This window comes from Manacus vitellinus, unplaced genomic scaffold, assembly GCF_001715985.3.
Source record: "Manacus vitellinus isolate BGI_N305 unplaced genomic scaffold, ASM171598v3 scaffold_19_pilon, whole genome shotgun sequence".
Taxonomy (NCBI): Eukaryota; Metazoa; Chordata; class Aves; order Passeriformes; family Pipridae; genus Manacus; species Manacus vitellinus.
Window position 1 is genome coordinate 11,776,490 of NW_021939395.1, and position 17,743 is coordinate 11,794,232.

The following is a 17,743-nucleotide window of genomic DNA, read 5'->3' on the forward strand; positions in this document are numbered from 1 at the left end:
GGGAGGCTCTGCTGTGGCCGGGGTTGTCCTTTCTGGCTCCGCAGTGGCTCTGGCTGGTTCCCGGGGCCCTCGGGCCGTGCTGGCATACTTGCCCTCCTGCCTGCCCCCGCAGTTGCTTCCTTCCTTTGATTGGCAGCACTGCCCCTGCCATTTTTATTGCCAGGAATTTAAACCAACATCCTGGCTCATTTGGCTTCCCGTGGGTCTCCAGTCAGTCCCCCACCCTGGGACCTCCCCATCCAGGCAGGGCTTGCTATCAGTATGGGGAAGAGTGGAGCAAACTGTTGATTGTACCCCACTGAGGTCCAGGGTCCCCCCCATCCCACTCTGCAGCCCCCCCCAAAATGGGGCATGGATGGGCAGGTGCAGCTGGAGTGGGTGTGTGTGTGGTATGGGATGGAGGAATGGATTTGGGATGGATGCAGAAAGGGCTGAGGACCTCTTTGGCTCTGAAATGCTTGTAGAGCACAGAGTTCAGTACCAGCACCATGAGGTGGGGCAGGAAGGCCATGTCCCTCGAGCATGGTACACTGTGTTGGTGGGTGCTGCTGGCCCCAAGACTTTGGGAGTGAAGGCCAGGGAAGAGCTGTCTCACCCTGCAGCTGAGTCCTCAGCTCTCATGGTCAAATAAGAAGGGCTTTTCTGTAAAAAGAAGCAAAAAGTCTCTGTTCCTCACCCGTGCTAATTACAGGGAGATATAGAGAGTCCTGGAGTGGGAAAGGTCCTTTTTCCCAGATTTCTTAGGCTGGTTTTGTGAGCTGGGGAGAGACAGCTCATGATTTTCAAAGCCAGGGCCTGGCAGTGGGGACCTGTGGGCATTCCCTGTGCTCACAGCTTGGACAAAAGCGTTACAGAGCCAGCCAGGGCAGAACAGTGCTGGCAGGGCAGGTGCCATGTTAGCTCAGCTTTTAGTGTGTCATAATAATGGGACTTGTGTCACACCCCAGAAAAATCCCAGGACTGGTCACAAAAAGGGGACGTATTCTGCTGTCCTCTCCCAGACTGGCAGTTCCCTTGAAGTTGCTGTGCTTGCTTGTATGAGCAGGATTAGGTGGATTTGTCCTCACATAAACAGAACTCAGGATGGTTTTCTAAAAGGGGTAATGTTGATTCATTGTGCTATAACGAATCTAAGCAGAGGCAGGCGATGAGCTGGAGCCATTCCTTCTCTACCACGCTTTATGAGCCATGAATATTTTGATTCCTTTGGTGTCATTGTTTTTGCATATCTATCTCTGTGTCTGGTGTAATCCTCTGAAAAGAATATTTTTTTTTTCAAGCTTTATGCGTGCCATTAGCAGCTAGTGGTTGCACACAGTGTGAAGGCAGAGTCCTGAAGGCATTTTGATCAGGTTGTGTTCAAGTATCTCAGCGTTATGACACCAGGAATTAAGTTCCTATAGTAACTCTGTCGGCTGTAAAGCTCCAAAGCAGTGGATAGGGTGTAGTATTCTGTGTTTGCATTTTATTTTTTTTAATATAATGTTCCCAGATTAAAAGCACCGCACACTAACCCTTCTCCTCTTTTAGCTGAGCCTAACTTTCACGACTGTTTCATAAACCATCCCTGTTATTTATGCTGTTAGTATGATCAGCTGTAAGGAAAATATTTCTGCAGAGGTGCACTCTTGGTTTGGAAAAGTAAAACTCCAGAGAAAACTAATATTCTTTGAGAAATCTAATTTTATTATAGTGTCCAGAAGGAAATAGTTCATAACGTACTGACTACTCTGTACATCCCCTGAACTAAAATGTTTGGTTAACCTTTCTATGCCATTTGTATGGGATAAAAATATAATTTATGTCTTGCAAGTGCCTGCTCACCTGAACGTAACTGCAAGCAGTAAAAATACTTTTGTAAGAGCTTACAGTGGTAAGTGAGAATGGCACAACAAGGACCTGCCCTGCAGACTTGATAGGAGGCTGTTTAGGATGGCTTTGCAGACATCTGTTCTGCAGTAGTCATGAAAAAACCCTCTGCAGGATCCGAGGGAGGCACTTGACTAAGAAGGCACAGGTATATTTTAATATTAAGATGCTAATTTTATTCTCAGTAAAGAAGGTTGTGTGCTGCTTAGGTTTTCTTTTAGCTGACACTTCAGTAGTGTTTCTCCATTTCAAATGTTCGTGTGAAAAGAAACTTTATGAAAAAGGGCTGGGGGAAAAAAAAAAAAGAGTTTAGCTGAATGATTTTGTTTTGGCAACTTGTTCAATAGTGGCAGCTTTGAAATCGCCAAAGCTCAACTTTGAAATGGTTGAATGGGTGATACGTGAAGTTTCTGTTGAGGGAGACCCAGCCTGCACGCTGGGGATTTTTTCCTGTGCATGCTGAGCGAGGTAGCCTGACCTGGGACACTGGGGAAACTTGGAGAGGGGAAAAGTCACCGGTGGTCCTGCTGGCTGGGAGGAGGCTGGGGAAGCTGCAGACGCTTAATGGCAAGGATCATAAAGGATACATGCAGAATAGGGCTATTCCCTTGTTTTTGCTGTTTTTCAGAGCATCATATAATCCCAGTTTAGGCCTGTGCTAGTCCTGCAGCTACGAAATGGCTCTTAGTGAGGTTTTGGGGCACTCGGTGTGGTGGAGCAAGGGGCTGGGCAGAGATTCCAAAGCTTTCCAGAAGGCTTTGCCCTACCTGGCTTCCAGTACTTCCATCTCTGTTGTTCAGGCAGAAACTGGTCTGTGGGCAGGACAAAAGTGGAACATGGTCAGGGTTTGGTGTGGGGGTAAAAGGTGTGTTGCTCTGCAGCCTGTGCCGGGACTGTGCCCCAGCAGGTGCCGGGTGTCACCGCTCCCTGTGCTCCAGAGGGAGCTGGGTGGGATTTTGGAGCAGAAATGAGTGTTGGGCTTTATTCACCTTTAGCTGGGAGGGTCACAGCAGGGGAGAAAACACTGGGATTTTGGTTTCTGCTAGCCATGGACTCGCTGTATTTGTATGCCACAGAGAATAACCACTTTGGAAAATGTACCTCCAGCCAGAAAGGCTCAAGAGGCAGTGTGTTAGCATATAGTCTTTGCTTTAAATAAAACCACCCACTTATTTATATCTTTAAATTCCCCTCAGTTTCAGTAAGACATTATTTCAGTGCAAAATCTGGTGTTTGTATTTTTTTTTAAAGTAATTTTTTTCTACTTTCTGTAGTTTACATAGCATGATTCTTCTGTTTTGAGCAAGAAGGTATTGTTTTTTCATTCACTTTTTTTCCTTATTTTAATTTTTTTCCTGTTTATTCTTTAGCTGTGTTAATAGAATGACATTGAATTTAAGCTTTCCACCCCTTCAGTGTGTTCTTACTGAAAATAAACATTTTTTTTTGTTTGCATTTAGCACCCTATTAAATCCATGGACTTGAACTTCTCAGGGATTATTGATAAACTCAAGAAAAAAGTAAAGCTTGTGTTGAGATTGGTGAAACTCCTTCTTAACTATAGGAAAAATCTTAATTTGGACTTAAATATTATATTTAATTAAAAGAAAAATCTTGGTGCAGCAGATGGTGTGACTGAAGTTTCTCTGACGCATGTAGAGTGCAGAATTTGCAAGGACTGGACTCTGGTCGCTCGCTGGTACAAGGGCTCCTGGTGCTGAGGAAGGCAGATGTTCCCCAGAATACTCATTTTCCCCATAATATTTACTTTTACTAGAAAGAAGATGCTGCAAGAATGTGCTGAAACTGCCAATCATAAATATTTAAAAATCATGTTCCAGGCACACTTGTAATGGACTTGCTCAATTTTACAAGATTATGAAAGGAAAAGAAAGTAGACAATTTTTTTCTTTTTCTGCTGTTTTTTTTCAGTGCTGTGAGCCTCACTGTCCAGATTTTATTTTGCCTCTTTTTTCTTTTTTTTTTTTTCCTTTTGGTGACACCTACAAGGCTAAAGGGGCATATATTTGTGTTTTAAAGTGGAGCTCAAATTTTTGTGTAATTTCATGGTTCTAGAGCTTGACTTACATTTTTTAAAATGAGGCTATTGCCAGTATTGTAAGAATTGACAAAACTGCAGCAGTAAAATATATATTTAATTTTTAATCTTGCAGAAGTATTTTAAAATAATACAGTAAGTGGAGTGATTTGCCTTAATGGCTTGGCACCACTTATTTTGTTTTTAAAATGAGATACCAATGTATCATTGCAATCTGCTCCTTTTTTTCTGCTTCCTTTTCATTCTTTGCTGATGCAGAAGACAGGCAAAGGACCAAAGGAGTTGAAACTGCCCCTCGAAGACCCTCCCTGTACCTTCAGGAGGACACTGGGCTGAAATTAAAATAAAACCTCTCTGTTGCTGAGGACTTGATTTCAGAGGAGTTCCCTGACCCTTTCAAAAACCTTAAGTTGTAAATGTTAAAAAAAAAAAAAAGGAGAAGAAAATTTTTAAAAAAATTTAAAACATTAGCTCCTTTTTTAAATTATGAGGTGACATAGGGAATTTTAAGAATTATGATTTGATAAAGAACTTGCTGGGTCTCCAGCTGTGGGGCCGAGCTCTGCCAGCCTCGCCTCGCAGCCGTGGTCTCTCTGAATGTTTAATACACCAGAATGAGCCCTGCAAGCTATGCCATGATGTCTGTAGTCAGAGGACAGAGAAGAGTACAGTGGGCTCCTCTAAGCCTAGTAGTCCCAGTCTCAGGCTGTGATCAGTTTTTTAGAAATTTATAACTCAAACTCGAGAAATTTGTAACACAAACTTGAGCAACTGTAGCATTTAAAGCAAAGTTCTTTGTTGTAATTGAATTTTCATCCAAGTTAGGAAAAAAAATTGTTCTAGAGAGAACAATAGTTTGTATCAGCACCTTGGTTTTATCACACTTATATTTCTAAATTTCATAATTTTGCTGTAGATTAATAGTTTCTTTCCAGATTGACCATAAATTGCACTGAAAGAATTAAACCAGCATAAATGCCCCCTACAAAGTTTTAAATCACGTATGCATCAGTGAAACATTAATGTCCTGAAAATATATTTTCTTCTTTTCATTAATTTTCTGTTCTTAATCTCAAACAGTCTTTTACAAAAAAAGCTGTTTGTCAGTAGAGCAACACTAGTAAATTGTGCTCTGAGGAGAAGCTGATGCAAGGAAGGGGCATTGGAGAAATACTGCATTTCATAAACAAAATCACTAGAGCATTAGGAGAGCAAACATGTGGTTTTATGAACATAGTTATAAATATTTAAACATGCAAAATGAAAATGTTACTAAATATCTGGTTTTCATTATCTTTCGATGAACATTTTCATTCTTGGAAACATTGCTAGCTGTCTGCACAAAACAATCACCACCCCCCTCCCCAGAATGAATGATGTGTAATGTGAAAACGTGTTAAAATGCACAGTTGTTTGTAATATCTTCTACCAAAGTGGAAGACATTCTACCAAATTTGGTATTCTACTGAATCCCAAAGTATTCTTGCCCAACAAACAGGCAACCATCCTGCTTCTGTCAGCAACTCGCTTGCTAGATGTTATGAAAAATCTGAGGATGGTTTGGAAAATATAAGATGTCACTCAGCGAACTTGGAGTCGCGTCCTGCCATCCTTTCTCCAGTGAAATTCCTACAGAAGTCAACAAAAGATGTGGCTGCTGATTTTATCATTAGCAACGTATTATTTTGAAGTGTCAACAAGTGTGGGAGCGTTCTGTGTGCCTCTGTGGAAGGGTCGGGAAGTTTGGGGTGGGAAGGCCTGAGGTCCACCCCTTGGCCAGGCTTGGCGTGGGTGTGAGGCTGCACCTTTAAACGGGATGGTAGCAGGCAGAGGGAGGCACAGGTTGTGCAATTTGGCTTTTGTGAGTGGAGGCCTGTGAGAAAGCAGAGGCCACGCTGTGCATCACTGTTCATAATAAGGCAGGTGTCTGATTCCTCAGACCCAGCGTAGTCAGCCGTCGCTCTTGGCTTCAGTTCTCCCCCATCCGTGCGTCCCCACCCAGCTCCGACTGTGCCGCGTATGTCATGAAATAGGATGCCAGATGAAATATTTATTTATTTTTTTTAAAGCACCGGGAAACCCATTTTATATTAGTCACATATTTAATCTTGACTGTGGTGAGGCTGTGCCGTGCTGGGTGGAGGCACGGCCTCCGTGCGCTGGCACATCGGCACGCACGCGCGCGCTGTTTACTATTCCTCCTGCAGTTGCTCCCACCAATAAATCTGCACTTGCTGTAGCCAGGATGGAAATCTTTAAGACAAAGGACTTGAATGGGCAGTTTTTTATTGCTGTGATAGAGTAGAAGGCCCCAAGCTGGGGGCTAGTGCATGCATGAATGCTGCCCCCCTTGGCTTGGTACTGTCTCCTGCGAGCTCTATACCAAGTACCAGGGACTGTAAAGGGGAGAGGGCCCCAAGGCTGGTATTTCCCTATTTCAATTCTTGCTTCTCTGACTGCAGTAAATCCCAAAGAAATGATGGCTGAGAAGCAAACTTGGAGAAGAGTGTGGAAGGGGAGGCTGTTGGGTAACGCAGGGGATGCCTGAGAGGGCAGCACAAAAACGTGGGAATGAGGAAAGGAGGAACAAAAGAGATGTGGGTTGGCGAAGGAGGAATAGTCTAGTGAAAGGCGGCCGGGCTGGTGCAGCAGCGAGGAGCTGCTCCTTGTCCCTGTGTGTGAATACATCCAGCTGAGCCTTTTGCATTTGCAGGCTGTTCAGGCAGAGCCCCCACAAAAGTGTGTGAGTCTCTGGAGACATGCACAGGATTTGCCCTGTGGGAAGCAGCGTGTGGTGCTCGGGGTGAGGAACCCTCCACGCTACACAAGTTTTGGCTCCCACGATGCAGCTGTGCGTGGCTGTTGGCCGGGTGCAGTGCGTGGGCACCGGCGGCCCCATTCCCGTGCCCGGGCTTTGGGATGTGGCTCGGTGATGGAGTCCCTTGCAAGCCAGACCCGAGCTGCGAGCGGGGAGGAACAGGCTGGCTTCACGCAGGCAGCTTTGTGCCCACCAGGCTCAGGACCAGAGGGACCCTTGGGGAGCTGTTGTTGCCCTCCTGCTCCCCCATGGCTCCCACTCTGCTCTGTTCCTGGAGGCCACAATGGGGTCCTGCCACGGGGGAGGGACTGGGGCTGGTTTCTCAGCAGCAGGAGCGATGGTGCTGTGCTCTATCCGCTTACGTCAATGCAGACCTTTCCATGGACTCCAGTCTGGGTTGGATCAAGCCTTGCATGATTGTGGCCCTTGTGCATTTCAAAACTGTGTTAATCTATATCTGGATCCCAATGGGGGCACTATGGATGAGCTGAGCTCAAACAATCCTTGGCAGGAGGGACGGACTGGAGTTGGCAAGGATTTTTGTCCCATTATTGGTTACTCGGAGGAAGGAATGTACGCACCATTTTAATATATGACAACTTGAGGTCTGTCATCTTCAGCATATTAGAAAAGCCTCATTTTTAACAAATCCCAGAGCATTTACTAGGCATCGTGATGCAGCTGGATTGAGACTGCAGGCTGGTCATGGGCAGAGGCACAGGGTCTGCTCTGTGTCTCTTTAGGCATGGAGCAACTTCTCCTGCTGTTGGGTTGGTCCCGTGGGAGCCAGCAGCAGATCCTGGAGCTGCTCACCTCTTGCTCCCATCAGACCTTGGCAGCAGGAGAAATGGGAATATTTGGGCAGAAAAAAGCAGTTGCAGTGCAGCCTGTAGAGCAAACCATGCTGAAAGCTTTCCCCAACTAGTTAAATCTGCCTGCGTGTTCTCAGCAAGTTTAGCCAGGGGTTATTTACCAAGCTCAGAGGAAACTTGCCTGTCTGCACTAAAATCTCCAAATCATGTCCCAAAGACCCTGACAGAGATTTTTCACACTCTCAGTCAGTTTGCTCTTTCCTCTAGTGAAAAATCCAGATGGGTGCTTGTGTTGAAAACTGGTTTGTATGAAGTCACACTTTTCGGCTTTCTTGTTCTGGGTTTCTAAAGTAGGAGAATTAAACTCATAAAGGTTTTTCAAGATTATTTAAACTTTTGTATCAAGACCAAGAAATTAGTCCAGATAACTTAGAAATGGCTAGGAGAGATGGAGAAAATATGTTTGGTGTTTTGTGTTGTTCGAACATTTTTTGTGGGGGTTTTTTTGTTTGTTTTTATTTTTGGGTTTTGGGTTTTTGGGGTTTTTTTTTGCTTTGTTTTTGTTTTGAAGGTGGAAGGAATTTTAAAATATTTTTTTTTATTTTAACAAGAATTATTTGTATTTTTATCAACCAAGAAACCATCCAAGCACTTAGCAAACTGTTCCTTTCAACAACATCCCCATAAAGAGAGAGTAGAAATAATCAACAAAAAGAATAGGTGTCAGTCTTAGACAGCCAACTGTGTTTCTGGGTAATCTAATGCCATTTTAATATCTTGCTTTTAATGCAGCTCAGAGAATGGTTTGATGGACAAGGCACTGATGCTCAAGAGCCTGAGTTCAGTTGTTAGGGTTATGTCAAAAATTATTTTTCACAGACAACTGTAGTTGGAGCGTCAGCTTCCATTAAGTATTTTAAGGCCTCTGAGGTTCAGTGCTAGCAGACCATGTTTTGTAGCCTTTGGTTTGCTTCTGTGGTGACAAAAACAGAAGGTCTTTGGTTAACTTCTGACCACTGACATATTAAATGAAGATGAGCATTTGAGCAACATCAGTGATTTCAATTGACTCATCAATTGCCATTGCATAGCAGTCCTCATGTTTCACTTTGGTAACAAGCTGATCTGCCACATCTGATGCCAGCAATTCAGTCCTTCAAACAAATGACATGTTTGATAAAGAAATCTTTTAAAATTCATTATGCACTTTGGCTTTTGTCTTTCCTTTTAATACAGCATCTGTTGCAGCCGGGATACATTCCTTGATCGTTTCTGAGTCTGCAATTATTTTTATGCCTGCCCAGTGTCCCGGAGATGTGAAACGAAGCTGCCATGCTATGCTGCTGAGCCCTGAAACTCTACACAGACATTCAATTTAATCTCTTGGAACAGACTGCATTAAAGTAGTGTCATCAGTGCACACTTGTGATAAAAAGACGACATGAAGAAAGACAGTGAGCTAAAAGGCCCTGCTTTTTTTCTGGGAAGAAAATGGGATATCTGTCCCTTCATTTGTTTCACGGATTCCTTGCACAGCCATTTAAATTCAGCAGAAGTCTCCAAATGTCTAAACTTTATCCTGAGCATTTTTTTCAGTGCTGGAAAGGAATACAGTTAAGTGTTCCAGGGGGAATTTTATAGAAAATGCTATATGCAATGTTAATTACTTGGGATGGGGTCATACATTTTTCCATACAGAGCCAGTAGAGAAACAAATACAGGACTCGACGAGAAGTGATCTGCAGGGATCCACTGATCAGTGGCTCCAAAGGCTGGCAGAAGAATCACAAGGTCTTTAACCCAAAGTGCCCCCATGTGCCTTCATCCTGCTCCATGCCGGAGCTCTGTGAATAGCTGGAGCTGGAAGAAATGACAAACTTCTTGGGTGCCACAAGAGATTGCATCAGCATTACTGATCCTCACTCGGCTCGTTACTGAAAATGCATCAAGCAGCTATTTGGGTCAGACTGCTAAATTTGTAGACACGGAGTGTCAAGAAGCCTTTTTGTCAACTTGGTACCGTTTAGTGTTATTTGTCCTCAAGTTCAAAGCAATCCTGGCCTCAGACTTGTGATATTTTCTGCCCTTTCCCCCTTCTGTTGGCTCAGACCTCTTCCCTTTGAGGTCAACATCAAAATAAAGATGTATGTTTCCTCAGCCTGACCATGGCTCTGACTCTTTAGATCAGCAATCCTATAGTCCATATGTCTTCCCATCTGTCAACTGGCATTTGAAGCCAGCTTGCTCCTCTATTCTTTCAGACAAGTGTGAGAATCAGGAGTTTCTTTAATGACGGTTTCAGGCCTTAAAGCGTTTGCTAAGATACTACCTATTAAGATCCCTTGATGGCACCTTGAATAGAGATCAAAAGCAACTGAGTTCACTCCACAAATCTAATTCCGTCAGTCAGTTTAGGGCATTGAGAGAGGGGTGGGGAGGGCTCGGGAGGGCACTGCGCTCCTGCAGTTAGGAGACAGGCTTGGGAAGTCTGAGCTGGTGCTTCGAGGAGTGACAGAAAGCAGCAAACAAGAGCACTGCTAAATCCCTCCAGTGGTGGCTGCGCTCGAACTGCCAGGGCTCCTCAGGGTTGAAAAGCAGATCTGTACATTATGGGTTCATGGCTTTTCTTGCTCTGTGGTCTGGTGACAGCTTTTAGGATCTGAGCTGTGCCTGATCCAAACAAGCACTTTTTGGTGCTGCATTACTAGTACCTGTCTGTCTACGCCTTTGGCTGGGAGATGACTCAAAATCTGTTTGTCATAGAAACAAAAATCTGAAAGTACAAAATATTCTTCTCATTAATAATTATTACCAGGCTACAATTTGTCTGTTATACTTTGGAGACCTGCTAATAATGGGGATCTGTGTGCTGCTTCACCACTGGGACTGCATGAAAGGCAATTGGAGAGACTGCTGCCCCCACAGCATTACCACAGCTAAGTGGCCACTCTTTCTGAGGGCACAATTTGACTTTCAAACTCCCCTATTCTTAATGCTTGTCAGGAGATGATGCAACACCCTTGGAATATTTGGGAAAGTGTTTGCTCCGGTGGTGCTTTTCTCCAAGTGGGAAGCCGTGGGCATTAATTCAGGCCCAAAGCCTGAAACTCAAAAGTCTTGTTGGCTGTGGGGGCTGGAAAGTGGGAAATGTGGTGGAGGGCATTCCCCAGGGAGCCTCCACAGCTAACAAACGTTTCTGTTTGTTTATGGGACCCAAATGTCTGAGAAGAGCTGGAAAGCCCCAGGATGTGGCTGAGTGCTGGAGGATGGTGTCACACTACTGACTGTCAAGTAAAACTTGACTCATTGGAGTCAAGGACACCATATGTCCTTAGATTTCTGTTGAAACCTGTTGAAGTGTGAGCATGAACCTGAAGTTCAGACAGTTTTTCTTTGGCCTCAGTGTCTTTAACTGCAGTCATAATGTCACTTCTGCTCCCTGAGGGAAAACAGCTGCTCCATCTTCTTGCTCTGGAGCCTCACTGCTTTCAAACTAGGTGGTTCATCAAAATTTGGGACATGCAGATTGTTTCCTTTTAGGAAGGGAAACAGAAATTACTTTGATATGATTATATGTTTTCACCAATAAGATACACCAGCTTCTGGACACTGCAGTAAGCAAAACATCAAGAGTCAGTTTGTTTTCCCACTCTAAGCCTCTTTCAGCCAGCTCAAAAGTGATCTCAATCTGAGATTGTCATTGGGCTTATTTAAATGTGCTTGGCTTTGTGCTCTTATTCTCTGCCTGTACTCTTGGTCACCCACTGTTTTTCTTTTACAACCCCCACACAGTCTATTCTGTCTCTCTTTTACATGATGATACTCTGCCAAATTTGTCTTCATCACAGTCATTTTTAGTGTGAATCCATATCTGCCTTTTTAGGGGGTAGTAGCAACAGTGACGTAAACTTGTGGTTGAAGCAGAAGCTGCTATTGAGTTGGACAAAATAGGATGAATGCTGTATAAAAGCCTTCAGAGAGCTGTGAAATCTCCATCCTCTCTTCCTTGTTCTCCTGGGAACACTTGCACAAAGAGTATTTTTAATGTGAAGCAAAAAGGATTCTGACGAATACTCATTAACATTTTGTTTCTGCAAAGATACATGATTATCACAAGGCTGCAAGGGACATGTATTCAGTAAAGCTCTTAGATGTATGCTTAGTTTTATGTATATGCTTAAATCTTCCTGATGGCCCCTGCTTTGCTGAATAGGCATATTAACCAAGACAAAACCAGGTATTTGATGGAGCTGATTTCTACTGCTCAGGTATGATGCAGTGGGCTGTGATATAGGTCTCCAAACTCACTACATAATTGTGCTCTGTGAACAGTGAATCCTCTCATATATGTTGCAGTGAATTGGTTAAATTACACACCCACGATTCATTTGTATCCTAATTGTGAACAACAAACCATAACAGCAGGATTCAAGAGAGATTGCAAAGGGAAAAAACATCAGAGCCATCATGTGCTGTAGCTTGTTTTCAGCACGTGCCTTTTTCAGTGGGAGCACAGATGGAAAACATCCCGGCAAAGGTATTGCTACTCCATTACCACTTTGGAAGCTCCCATGAATAAAGATCTGATATGGGCTGCAGTCCTTGTCAGACACTGGCTATATCCCTCAGGGCATATGCAGGCAGCCCCATTTCCTGCTGCCTGTTCCAAGCTGCTTAAACCCAGAACAGCTTGGTCAGGAAGAATTAATGCAGTAGCATGGTGGTGAGTCTCAGCTATTATCTTGTCTGAGGGCAGGAGAAAGTGTGTCTGCCTGTGCCTCTTCCTGCAGACATGTCACTGATATGTTCGTCTGCTGCTCTGAACGCCCTGTGGAAGGTGAAGTGCTGGGATTGCTTGGCTGTGTCATTAGATACTGCCCTAGATTCACTTAAGAGTAAAGATTTCCCATTTGTGCGAAAGAGGAGCATGTTTTGGCGGACACAATACGCAGCGGAAGTAACCAGACATGACAGAAGGGTTTCCAGACTTGGCTGGAGTTCTCATATCTTGTCACAGGGGGAACCATACACTCATTTTTCATGAGGTCCCCATTCTTCCTTTCAGCGGCTGTAATCCACTTTCTGTGCTGCTCTTTCCATGTGAAACCTTGGGTTCCTTTTAGCAGCTGTTTGGGTGGAATATAATGAAGTCTAACAGTTGGAAACAAAAAGAAAAAAAAAAGGTGGCATGGTCATAGCTGTTTCTTTCATGAAAATGAAATGGTCTGAAGATGGCTGTGTTTTATGTAGCTGAGTGTCATTTTGAGTCACTTGAAGCATACTGAAGCTTTGACACAATGTCACCAGGGACTGGAGTTTCTGTCACTGTGCAATGGATGGTTTGCTAAGAAGTTCATTAATGTACTACCTCTAAGTACTGCTGGAGCCTCAGGGGTGTGATCCAGTGTGGACTTGGAAGTCCAGGTGTCTCTCCTGGAAATGAGAAGCTCCAGGTTCTGGTTCTTAATTACAGGATTTTCTGTTTTACGTACAAAGAGCGTTGAGAAGCAGAGGGCTGGCTCAAGGATGTCCATGACTACAGTGTTTAGGTGCTACAACCAAACAAGCCCATCAGGGTGGTGATTAGGCACTCATTCTGAACCTCAGGGCAGGAGGGCAACAGAGTCAGGCTCCAATTGCTTCAACACAAATACTAATTCAAGTGGGCCTTTTGTCCCTGGAGGGCAGGGTGAGCAACTTCAGAATATGACAACTACTTAGTAATTGTCACTAAAAATCAGTCACCCAAGAAGAGCACTGTCTTCCTTAAACTAACGGGCCAAAAAAGATCCTGGTTTAACTTCAGGAGGGCCAGGGGAGTTACACTACTGTTTTTTACATCCCCATTAATTTTGACTGTGCTGCAACAACAGGTTATTTAGTAACCTGTAATTGGGGGTATTTTTTCTAGATGATGGAAAGGTAGCTGTGTAATTAATGGACTGGGTAATATGTTCTAACAATAAGCCATACTGTGACCTGACTGTTAAATAGAATAATACTTCAGCAGAAAAAAAAACCCAAACATTTGCATTTAAGTCTGTTAGCAGAATAGAGCTCAGTATTTCTAAGAAAGCTGCATTTGACCTTTGGTGAAGACTGGAGATGGTAGCACCTGTTAGCAGTGAAGCAAATGAAGATGGTGTATCACTGCTATTTATATGACAGAGGCCGGGCATTATAAACATGTCACTTCTTGCACATCCTCAAGTGCACAGAGCTAGTCTAAAAAATATGGAACTACAAATGGTTAAGTCACACCCAGCATTTGACATAAGTACTATTTCTCAGCACGTAAGTAATGTGAATGTTATGTTGCACAAATACTTAGAGCTTCATTTACCCTCATCTTCTTTTCATTATTTGCAGGAGGTCTTGTTCTCTGATGGTGTCCTGAAAAACACAAAGTGGATATTATTCTTATCTCTGGTGCTGATATTTACTGCAGATAAATAGGCTCAGTAAAATGGGAACAAATGTTTGTTTCATAATCCTCCTGCAACTGCAGACTTCATTATATATGAAGAACACAGAGATTAAGTCTGCCATTTGCCAACAGCATGTTTTCAGTTTGCATTTATATAGTACTCACATGCAATGGTATATTAATATTAACTTGTACCTGGGCTGAAAAATATTTTTTTCCCTTCTTTGGTAAGATATAATGATTAATTATTGGTGTACACCCTCTAGCCTTTCAACCTGGCTGGGATTACCATTTTTTCCCCATGCTATAGTTTCTAAAGTATTTTTTTCTCCTTAGTGGAGATGATGTTTGTACTGCAGTGAATTGGTCTTTACTTTACCTCCTTAGAAGTTTTATATTTTTTAAATGTTTTCTGTACATGTGGCTGAAACCCCATTTCTGAAAATGGATTTCTTTTTATCACAAAATGCTATTATATCACATCTTAAGAGTTAAAGTTTTATCATAGTTAGATTCTATTTTCAGATAACATCGTGTGGAGACTATTTTCAAAAGCATTAACTCAAACCACAAGGATGCACACTGTTTTAAAATATGAGAATTCACACATGCTTTTTATTATAATGCACATAAAACTGGAGTATAATACAGTAGGCTTTGGCAATAAAACAGAGTAGTCAATATATAAATTTTATGCCTGGTTCTTTAAATGAATGAACTGCTTTTCTTGATGAATTGAGCATGAATGAGTAAAACCACAATGATATGATTAGATACTAAATCAATGGTTTTCTGGCAATTCAAAAATTGCATATCTAGCTCAGTGTTCCTTTTTTTTTTCGTTCCTGGGACAACTTGATAACCTTCTTCTACTAGCCAAACCACTAAAGAGGCATTGTCAGTCTCTTCAAGTTCACTATTGTTCTCAGAAAATCACTTCCTTAAGAAATATCCATATGTTGAGGGTCTCGTTTGTGCTTTGTGGGAAACAAAGTTATGGGTTAAATTCATTTAGTCTGTAACTCCATTGAAGCTGGATTCAGCTGGCACAAATACCTCCTGATGGTGTTATAGTGTGTGTGGGGGTGTGAGTCTGGCTTTGCCTTCTTTCTGCTGGCACAAGAAATGGGGAGCAGTCTGTAGTCAATAGGAAGAGTTGCAGGTCTGGGAGATTCCTCAGGGCTGAGATTTCGAGTTGAACCACTTCATACATTTGAAGCTTGGATTTGCATTTAGGAATATAAATGAGGTCAATGATTTTCTAAATGAGGTGAACAGCCAGATGACCTCCTTATGTAGACAGAGCCCCATATGTGTTTGTGGCAGGGAGAGACCTTTTTGATCTTAGAGGCACTGGGAAGAGAAAACACAGTTGGGGAGCTGGCATAAGCTAGACAAATCTCCAGTGGCTGGCAGGGAAGGAGTTAATCAGTCCCTTGGTACCAACTAGAGCAAGTCCTGTGCAGCAGGTAGTGATTTGTAGGAGAGTAGAGATGGGCCAGCTGGGAGAAATGAACTGATTGCTTTGGGGTGGGGGCTGTATAAAATACTGCCTTGGGAGAAGGGTTTGTTGCAGGGGTAGCTTTGCTTGGGGAGTTGTGTCTCAGCTGTTGTTACAGATTTAGGCAAGGTAAGCTATGTTTTGCACTTTTCTGTGAAGTCCTGCTGGTGCATCTAAAAGGGCTGAGGTGCTGCTTTTACAGTGAGGAGCTCCCTTATTTAAGGTGAGAGCAGAATGGTGGTGGTCCTCAGGCTCTGTGATATCTCCTTTTGGTGTTGCAATTCCTGTCAGAGAGGGTGGATTAGTTGGCTTGGGTGATGGACTGTGGGAATGGAGCCATGCCAGAAGCTGGCTGAGATAAACTCTCACGGGAAAAGATGTTTGTCCTGATACTCTGTTCTCTGGACAGTCTTCTGTAGTTGCTGGTCCAGTGCAAAAGTGATGTGAATTACTGATCAAGTGAGTGATTCCTAGGGGGGCAGAGGAATAGCAGCATTTTGTGTCCAGAGGGATGCTCTGGTGGGAGGTACAGCCCCTCCATACAAAGGATGAGTGCTGTGAGGAATGGGAATGTTAGCATTTAAGGCTGCAAGGGGTAAATCTGGCTAAGATGGTGAACCCTCTAAGGTGGAAAGAGCAGCTGCTGTAGAGGTGGTTGGAAAACGCAGAGTATTATGTGAGTCTCTTGCCTGGCCTGCGGGACAGCCTTGCTCTTGCTGTGGCAGGAGGGTCGGGGAAAACAGGGCAGCCCAGGGTGTTCCAGTGTGTGCAGCTGTGTTGTGGCTCACATCAGAGAGGGCTGAAACGGAGGGAGAGAGAAAACAAGCGGTGGAATTGAAGAAGGTGGCAGCACTGCCACAGTGGTGAGCTGGTGAGTGCAAGCTGCAGGCGTGTCTCAGATGGACTGGAAGAAAGAAAAGGAGACATGCGGCGTGTAGGGAAAAAAAAAATGAATAAATACAAAAAATTTAAAAAGCTCAGTCAGAGAGGTCAGAGCTTGAAATGAGCCTGCCAGGAGTGGGGGTCCTGTCCCGGGGATCCTTAGCATCCAGAATCTGCCATGGCATGCACAGACCTCTGTCTGGTCCCTTTTCTTCCTCGCTAGCGTCTTCCCCCTCCCCCTCCTCCTTTGTCAGGCAACTCGTTAACACTTATTAGCAAGCATCTTCAAAAGGCCAGGAGGGGGGAAAGGATGGGAGAGGAGCTGAGATGGCTAAAGGAAATGATTAGGAGATTCCTTTTCCTTTCTGCCTATTCAAGCTTTAATGACCAGCCCTTGCTCTGTCTGTGCCCTGCATTGTTATCCAGCCCTACCCCGGGATCGCAGCACCCCTGCTACCTCCGGCACCGACCCGCTCTGACATCTGGGGCAGTGCCCAGAGCAGCTAACCTTTCTCATGCTGAGGGTGCTTACTAGGGCTTTACTCTTCCTTCTGCCCTTGGCATTGGTGCCAGTGCTGTGCCAGCACTGGTTGAGTCTCCTGCTGGTTCAGCCCTCCGAGTGTACCTTCCTAATCAGTGTCATCAGCGCTGGGTCTGCCCTTCTGTGATCCTGCCTGGAGACTGATCTCTATTTATGTCTAAACATGGCTTGTAAATCCCGGGTATCCAGTGCCAAGGACTAAGAATCTGCTAGGCAGCAAATGGGCTGGTTTAGTGGCCAGGATTGTGTTTGCCTGAGGTGGAGGAGGGAGGGTTGACTAAAGGTGACAGAATCCGGCCCATAGCTTTCTATTTCTGCCTGGTAGTGGTTTCCACTTGAGCTAGTTATGTTAGAGCTGAGCCCTAATCCCATCCAAGTAGATGGCAGAGCTCCCATTGGCATTGGTAGGACTAGGCTGGATCAGCAGAGGCTGTTTTGGACCGTTCTGTTGTGGAACATGGGTCATGTTTGTTTTGCTCTGTCCATCAGTGTCTTCACCATTTCCAAGTTCCAGTACAGGAACAGAGCCTGGGATGGTTTCTATGCATTACTGAACTCTCCAGAAAAGAATTTTTCTATCAAAAGATTCCTGTAACTTGGTCATGACAAGCACCCCTCCTCCCCTCCCACCTCGTAGACAAAAAAAAAATTGAGGAATTTCCAGAAGTTGCTCTTCCCCTGAATTACTAGTGTAGATACGTATTTAAAATGACTCCGTGGCCACCTACTAGTGACCTGGAAAGAGGTTTTGATGGGGCTTGGTTATACAGATAAGAGATATGATTCTTATTAATATAAAGTCATTTGCTCCACAAGATGCTCTGAGGGCTCTGG